Source organism: Rhinichthys klamathensis, unplaced genomic scaffold, assembly GCF_029890125.1.
Source record: "Rhinichthys klamathensis goyatoka isolate OS25496 unplaced genomic scaffold, OSU_Roscu_1.1 h1tg000176l_1, whole genome shotgun sequence".
Lineage (NCBI taxonomy): Eukaryota > Metazoa > Chordata > Actinopteri > Cypriniformes > Leuciscidae > Rhinichthys > Rhinichthys klamathensis.
The window spans coordinates 7,574,242-7,583,005 of NW_026606705.1; the positions used below are offsets into that span (position 1 = coordinate 7,574,242).

Below are 8,764 nucleotides of genomic sequence, written 5' to 3' on the forward strand. Positions count from 1 at the left end.
TGCTGTGATGTGGTTGGAAACCAGATTGAAAATTGTCGAAAAGTATCCATTTGAGATTAGGAAGTTGTTCAGCTGATTGAAGACAACTGTTTCAATGATCTTGCCTATGAAAGGAAGATTTGAGATTGGTCTGTAATTGCTCAATATGTTGCTATCCAGATTGCTCTTTTTCAGGAGGGGCTTAACAAATGCAGTTTTAAGGGACTTTGGAAAACTCCCAGAGAGAAGGGATGAGTTTACCACTTCTAGGAGATCTGCTTCTAAGCTGTTTAACACACTTTTGAAAAAGGAGGTGGGAAGTGTGTCAAGGGCGGAGGTGGATGTTTTAAGGTGCTGTACTGTTTCTCCCAAAATTTTTAATTTCTTCGAAATCAGACATAGTAACTTTCTGAGGATGTGGTCTGATCTGTCTGACCTCAGTGCCACACGAGGATATGCTGATCGCCTTTCTGATATTATTGATTTTCTCAGAGAGGAAAGAAGCAAACTCACTGCACTTGCTGTCTGAGAGCATTTCACTGGGAATCTGGCTTGGGGGGTTTGTCAGTCTCTCTAAGAGTCAGCAAAGAGTGTGTTATTTATTCTTCTGTTTATAATATTCAAGAAGAAAGTCTGTCTAGCTTTGCCCAGTTCCACAAAGCATGAAGGCTGTCTTTATAGATGTTATAATGGACTACAAGTTTTGTCTTCCGCCACATGCGATCAGCTTTTCTGCATTGTCTTTTCATATTTTGCACAGCTGTTGAGTTTCTCCAAGGTGCTTTTTGTCTACCACTTTTCTTCCTGACTTTCACAGGAGCAATGTCATCAATTACACTTTTAACTTTTGAGTTAAAGGACTAAAGGAGAAAATCAACAGAGTCAGCAGATATGCTTGGTGTTGAAGATATAGCCTTCATAAATAGCACACTAGTGTTCTCATTGATTTAAGCATCTCTTCTTGACAGACACAGATCTAGCTTCAATGGCAGGAGAGATCAATATATCAAAGAAAATACAGAAATGATCAGACAGTGCTACATCCTTAATAACAATCGATGAAATGTTTAGACCCTTACTGATTAGTAAATCTAGAGTGTGTCCACGATTGTGTGTGGGTCCATGTACATGCTGAGTCAGATCAAATGTATTTAAAACAGTTATGATTTCTTTTGCCATATTGGTTTCTGCATTATCTATGTGAATATTAAAATCCCCAGAAATAGCAAAACGGTCAAACTCTAAGGAAATTGTTGATAACAGTTCTGTAAAGTCCTCAGCAAAACGTATTTTGGAGGCCTGTAAATAATGATAAGTGAAATGCGTGGAGCACCTTTTAACACAATACCCAGATATTCGAAAGAAGGGAAATTCCCAAATAATATTTGCTTATTGATAGACATCTTTAGTTCAGAATGATCAGAATCAGAACAGAATCCTATTCATACAAAAAAAAAAAGGTCCAGTGACTCAACTTTTATGCTTTATTTCAACCAGAAATGTGTTTTTAGAGTTTTTAAATGAAGTGAGGCAATATTCTGATTCTTTCATTTTTAGAAACATAAAATGTTAAAAACAATAAAAATGTAAAAAGATCATTGAATGGATTGAAAACAAACCCAGGCATTATTCGCTTCCTCATTACACTAACATAACTTTGTGTGAAAAATCCTCTATGATTTTTTTAAAAGGTGGGATTCTTATCACATATTATTTAAATAATTCTTACTTTTTGTTGAGCCACTGGCAGTTTACCCCCAATGTAGGCCTATGTGACACTTTACATTTGGGAATTGACCAATGTGATATTTTTAGGCCAGGATCATTTTGCTTTGACTTTGGACATCTAATAAATACATGCGAAATGTGAAACGTGAATGAGTGTTCATTTAAATGAGTTTGGGCAGATGTCGTGCAGAAACTGTGCTGTAAAAGACGTCTCCAAAACTGCTTTCAGATTAGCATGTAAACCCCTAAACCAAACACTACTCTGATGAAAAAAAAGGGTATCTTCACTTCTTCTTTTTATTCCAGTGTCTATGAGCGTCTTCCATTTGCTTTACTCTTTTATAAACAGCAACTATTTGAACAAGGTCTCTGTGAGTGCTCAAAGCAGCCTGTCTGTATTCCCACGGTGCACTTAATATACATGAGGAATTGCCTAGCCCTGTGTCTGTGCTTATTATAACTCGATTATTCATATCCGAGTCGCGCTAGATCCGTGTGACCAATAATAACTGATTCTGTTTACATGAGCAACACTGCACCAAAATTAAACTTGATGCTTTTCCATTCACTTTAAAATTCTTCAACTTGTGTTAAATTCTTTGACTTTTATTTTGTAACGGTTTCAAATGAATGCACTTTTTTTAAAATTAAATTATTATACTGTAATGCCAAAAGAATCTTATTTTCGTAGCCAGAATGTATCAAAATTTTACTTTTTTATTATTCACATTAGGGTAATACAATATCAATGCAGCTCAATATACTGTATGTATACTGTATGTATGTATATATATATATATATATATATATATATATAGCTTAAAACAATCATTAAAATATCACAATCTCGAGTCAAACACCCTTCTTCGCTACAGTTTTTCCACAATTGCTAAGACACATTTCTTGAAAACTTCACCCTTTTTCTCACAACATAAAACACAAAACCAAATCTTTAAACTACATTCACAAAACCCCTGACTCTTCTGACAAAATAAAACAATGTGCCCAAAACCATTTCACCTGTACTCAAAACTGCTAGTTGCTGTTGTGACGTCACAATCTTGTTGCATTGTGGTCTATGGATCTGCCTAAAGTGTACATGTTGAGTTGACTCGCTCCCTTGGTCAGAATCGAGGGGTCGAGGGTCTGTCCGAATAAACTTGCCATGTCCACTTGACGAAGTTGAACGCACTTCAAAATGGTGGCGGGGATTCCCCCGAGGGTAAGTGTTTAGGGAAGTTCACAAGTGTATGTCTAAAAGTGGAATAAATGCAGCGCTTGTTTCATTCCTGAATGAATCAGCAATTGTGAGGAAATTGGTTGAATAAATGGTCTACTGACTGATAACAAACAGTAAATGTAACAAACTAAGGGAACATGACTGTTTTCTAATAATAATGCAATTGTGTGATCTATAATCAATAAGTCTTGGCAATGACAATGTTTGTAAATAGTTTTTAAAGTTTTAAAATTATTGTTGTGATTTTTGCCTCTATTAAAGAGAAACTTGTAATCAACAACAAAAAAAAGTTTAGTTCTTGTCACATTTTTTTTGTGTAGTTCCTGATTAAACGCCATTTTGAACCTCACTGATGAAACAAAAACATTTCTGTTCAAATCTACTAAAGTAAACTCAACCAAAGCAAAAATGGTCCCTTTTGTTCTTATTAAGACTTCTTATTGTGCTGTTTGTGCGATCGCTGATGTGAGGGAAACTTCAAGGGCTTATGTGAGCTTCAGGGCCATTAACTGCAGCTGTTGTACCAGAAAACCATGGAGCAGTTCTTCAGCAATGGATTAAAGCATTTGGAGCAGCAGTTGGAAACATTCGGAAGCCAAATAAAGCTAATCAATATCACAACAGCCAAATCTTAGGGTCATGCGCTCTTCTGTGCTGTACCAGCAGCCATATCACCCTGTAGCCACTGGTTACAGTAACAACTGGTTGCCCACTGAAGCTAAGCAGGGTTGAGCCTGGTCAGTACCTGGATGGGAGACCTCCTGAGAAAACCAGGTTGCTACTGGAAGAGGTGTAAGTGAGGCCAGCAGGGGGTGCTCATCCCCGTATACAGTATGTGTGGGTCCTAACTCCCCAGTACATGGGGACACTATACTGCCAAAAAGCACCGTCCTTCAGATGAGATGTTAAACCGAGGTCCTGACTCTCTGTGGTCATTAAAAATCCTAGGACTGATTTTTCCAAACCCTATATATACTGATTGGCTTCATCACTCTGTCTCCTCTCCACTACTGAAGCTTGTTTCCGCCACAGAATAAAAAATAAAAAAGGTAATTGCGACTTTTTATCTCACAATTCTGACTTTTTTTCTCACAATTGCGAGTTTAGATCTCGCAATTCTAACTTTTTATCTAAGAATTGCGTGATATAAACTCGCAATTGCGCGTTATAAAGTCAGAATTGTGAGATAAAAAGTCGCAATTACCTTTTTTATTTTTTATTGTTCACAATTCTGAGGAAAAAGATGTCAGAATTGTAAGATATAAAGTCGCAATTGCGTGTTATAAAGCCAGAATTTCAAGATATATTCGCAATTGCGAGAAAAGTTAGAATTGCGAGTTTATTTCTTGCAATTGTGAGTTTAAATCTCGCAATTCTGACTTTATAACACGTAATTGCGACTTTACAGTATATCACGCAATTCTGACTTATATCTTGCAATTCTGAGAAATAAAGTCAGAATTGCGAGATGTAAACTCGCAATTGTGAGATAAAAAGTCACAATTATCTTTTAAAATGTTTTATTATGTGGTGTAAACAAGCTTCCAATATGCGACGGCGCAATATGGCTGCCGTCGCATCATCCAAGTGGATGCTGCACATTGGTGGTGGCCTTGAGTACCCAGAAAAGGGCTATATAAATGTAACAAATTATTATTATTATTATTATTATTATTATTGGCTGTGAGAGGGGGATGTTGCATCGGTCACCCTCAGGCCATGGAGGAGGAGTGCTCGGTGTTGCTGGGGGATAATTGTTCATTTTGGGTTGTCACAGTGTAGTAGGCTTGTTGTCTTATAGTGGAGGTTTTATTTGTTTATTTTTGCAGACAATGTGTATTGTTTTTGTGAAATCTTGGAAATCAATAATGCAAGATAAGTGACGAGTGTAAAAAAAATTGGTGCAGTCTATGAAAACAAGTGTTAATATCGTCTTGCTTCTGAGAATTTTTTTAAATGTTCTAGGAAAAAATAATATAATTAAGAGCTTATTTATTTATTTATGTTGACCCTCCATCTTACTTTTTTCTCTTGATCATAGATGACACATTCGTGAAATTTACTCAGTCGTGTCAGTTTTTGTGTCCATGGAAAATGGTGATCTAAGGAGTTATGTTGAATATCAAAGGCTTTTGTGTATATGTGTTAATGTAATTCTTACCCAAGTAGGGTATAATTTGAATAATTTTGTGCTATGACGACAGTTTGTTCCTCAGCCAGCAGGTGCCGTACTCTCCAAAGAGATGTAGTACCATTATAGGCAGCATCATGTGTGTAACACTATCAGGTTCAGATAATGCACTCGTTTTTTATCAGTCATCTGTATTATTTGACATTAAAACTTAATGTCTAATAATAATAAACATCTTACAGGGTTATTTCACCCAAAAATGAAAATTCTGTCATCAATCACTCACCCTTATGTCGTTCCAAACCCGTAAGACTTTCGTTCATCTTCATAACACACATGAAGATCTTTTTGATGAAATCTGACAGCTTTCTGTCCCTCCATTGACAGCTACGCAACTACCACTTTTTAAGCCCCTGAAAGGCAGTAAAGACATCATTAAATAATCCATGACTCCAGCTCCATCAATAATAGGCTAAAACAGTTTATAAAGGATAGAAATACAGAACACAGCAAAATAACATGACATACCACTCGTGATCACTGTATAATTTTTCTTGTAAATACAATAAAATTGGTTCAATTTGTGCAATACAGCACCCACCCCCACCCTCTGTTACTGGCAAAAGCAAAGTTAGATACTAGAATCATCCGAATCATCAAAATCATGTGGTTGGTATTTCATTGTTTGTTCATCATTGATTACTCAATATATCATGGGACTATCAAATTTAGAATAACTGTCTAGCCAGGATATCTTCAGAGTTTCCACTCTTTTGAAACAACAACCTTGCTAAAGAAAAACTGCTGATACATTATTATTCTCAAATATTAAATGTTAGGCCTGTAAAGACAAATCAAAGGTTAAATGTTTGGCCTGTAAAGAAAAATATGTTAGTTATGATTCATTTAAAACTCACAGATGCGCACTCCAGAATCTTGCCGGAAGTATTACCTTTAGCTTATGAATACTGTGATTTCAGACATACTACTCTTTTCATCTACTATATAGTCAAGTCAAGTCACCATTATTTATAAAGCACTTTATACAGATTATTTCAAAGCAGCTTCACAGACTGTCCTCATCAATGGCTGGCAGACAAAAATTGGAAAAGTCCTGGTCCGTTCTCGTTTATTGTATAGCGTGTTTTGTGGTTCCTGAGTTATGTTTAATAAATTCCTGTTTCCTGTTCCTGATCGTCTTACTCGTGATTCATACCACCACGTATCGTAACATTCTACCACTAAAGATTGCTTTATAAATAATCTTCCTGATCAGTTTTATCTCCTCTGAATCCCAGATAACTTAGAAGAACTCAATGTTGAAACAGAAACTATTGACTCTCTCTCTTTTCCAGCACTTTAGACACAGTTGCTCCTTTGCAAGATTCAAGAAAATAGTCCAACGTCGTGGTACAACGAGCACACTCAGGACCTTAAGAGACCAGCCAAAAAAATGGAGCGTAGCTGGAAGAAAAACAAAACTAGAGGTTTTTTGCATTTTTGGAAAGAGCACTATTGCAAACAGAAAGGCATTAAAAACTGCTAGATCCGCTTTTTTCAATGATACTATGGGAAGATATAAAGGGAACCCTTTTGTCAGAAACACTGAACTTAATTAACGTATACGGTCCCAATACAGATAATCCTGCATTCGAAACAGCGGGAACCAGACAATGGTGAGAGGATGATGACTTGTTGACTGATGATGGTGACTTAGCTGGTGAAGATTGACATGGATTCTCTGTGCAGGTGACGAGTGAACAAGAAAACAGGAGATCTGGAACAGGATGACGGATCGAAGATGGACAGAAGACTGGAAGCTTGAAGAGACGAATCACAGGTAGGTACAGTATACAGGTAAGGATTCTTACGGTGAGCAATGGTAACTGCGATGAGACCATACAATGAGTGGATGGTGAACTGGGAATATGAGTGGGCGGGTCCTGGTGATTGGGTGATGATTGGGGCTGTGACGGTATGGCTGACTCTGTGACATACGTACCGAAAACTTTTAAGCTGGCTATTATTAAACCGTTTATCAAAAAACGCAACTTGTTTCTACAGAATGTCAATTACAGACCAATCTCGAATCTACCTTTTCTGTCAAAGATACTAGAAAAGGCAGTATCCTCACAACTATGTTCCTTTTTAGAAAGAAATGGTATCTGCAAGGATTTCCAGACAGGATTTAGACCGTACCATAGTACTGAGACTGCTCTCATTAGAGTTACAAATGATTTGCTCTTATCATCCGATCGTGGTTGTATCTCTCCATTAGTGTTACTCGATATTAATGCTGCATTTGATACTATCGACCACAACATTATTTTAAATATACTCGAAAATTATGTTGGCAGTAGTGGAATTGCATTGGCATGACCTACTTATCTGACCCTTATCAGTTCGTAGCAGTAAAAGGAACAGGTGTTATATCGATCACAAGTTTAGTATGGAGTACCTCAAGGCTCAGTACTAGGACCGCTGCTGTTCACTCTGTACATGCTACCATTAGGAGACATCATTAGGAAACATGGAATTAGCTTTCACTGTTACGCTGATGATACTCATCTCTATATATCTTCGCGAAACTTACCAACTCACAAAATTAATGGAATGCATAGCTGATATAAACAAATGGGATGACTAGTAATTTCCTACTACTTAATTCTGAAAAAAACAGAGATTCTAATTATTGGAATACTTTCTAACACTTGATGGATGTTCTGTCAAGTCTTCGTAATCAGTTAAGAACCTGGGTGTGCTCTTTGATACCAATCTTTCATTTGAAATCCGCGTTTCTAGCATCTGTAAAACCGCATTCTTCCATCTTAAAAATATATAAAACGCAATCCAAATCCAAAACGCAGCAGCTCGAGTTCTTACCAGAACCAGGAAGCATGACCATATTAGCCCAGTTCCTTCTCCACTGCATTGGCTCCCTATTAAACATCGTATACATTTTAAAATCTTGCTAATTACTTACAAATTAAATGGTTTAGCTCCCCAGTACTTGAGCGAGCTCTTAACGCATTATAGTCCTTCACGTCTATTGCGATATCAAAATTCTGGCCAGTTGATGATACCTAGAATATCAAAATCAACTGCTGGCGGTAGATCCTTTTACTATTTAGCACATAAACTCTGGACCAGTCTTCCTAACATTGTTTGAGAAGCAGGCACACTCTTTCAGTTTAAATCTAGACTAAAAACACATCTCTTTAACCTGGCATACACAACACATTATCAGTTTTTATAATTCAAATCATGTAAGGGTGCATAATTTAGGTCAGATGGAACCAGGATCACTTCCCATAACACCTAATGTACTCGTTACATCATAAAAATGTCATCTTCGCTAATATTGGTCTATCTGTTTATCCCAAGGTTTAATGTAGTCAGCCGGATCCGGGCCGTATCCAGATCAGATGAAGGACCTGCGGAGACACAACCACAACGCAGCCCTGAAGTGTCAGGAGAGACCATGTCAACTAGACTATCCCCTGCGAAAGCCTCTTCGAAGCGACAAAAGTTTTTTTTTCATGACAAAAGGTTTTATTTTTCTGTAGAGATGAAAACATTATCAAAATGATTCCCGGTCACACGGATCCACGGAAACGACTAAAAACGCTGTATTATGCATGCCAGACAAGTTATTGGTGATGTCACTTTGTAAAGATAGATTATGC

The 8,764-nt window shown here is 37.1% G+C and overlaps 1 pseudogene; it reads left to right on the forward strand.

Moving 5' to 3' along the window:
- Positions 1 to 3,605: 3,605 nt before the first annotated feature.
- Positions 3,606 to 3,734, forward strand: LOC130092610 (5S ribosomal RNA; annotated as a pseudogene).
- Positions 3,735 to 8,764: the final 5,030 nt, after the last annotated feature.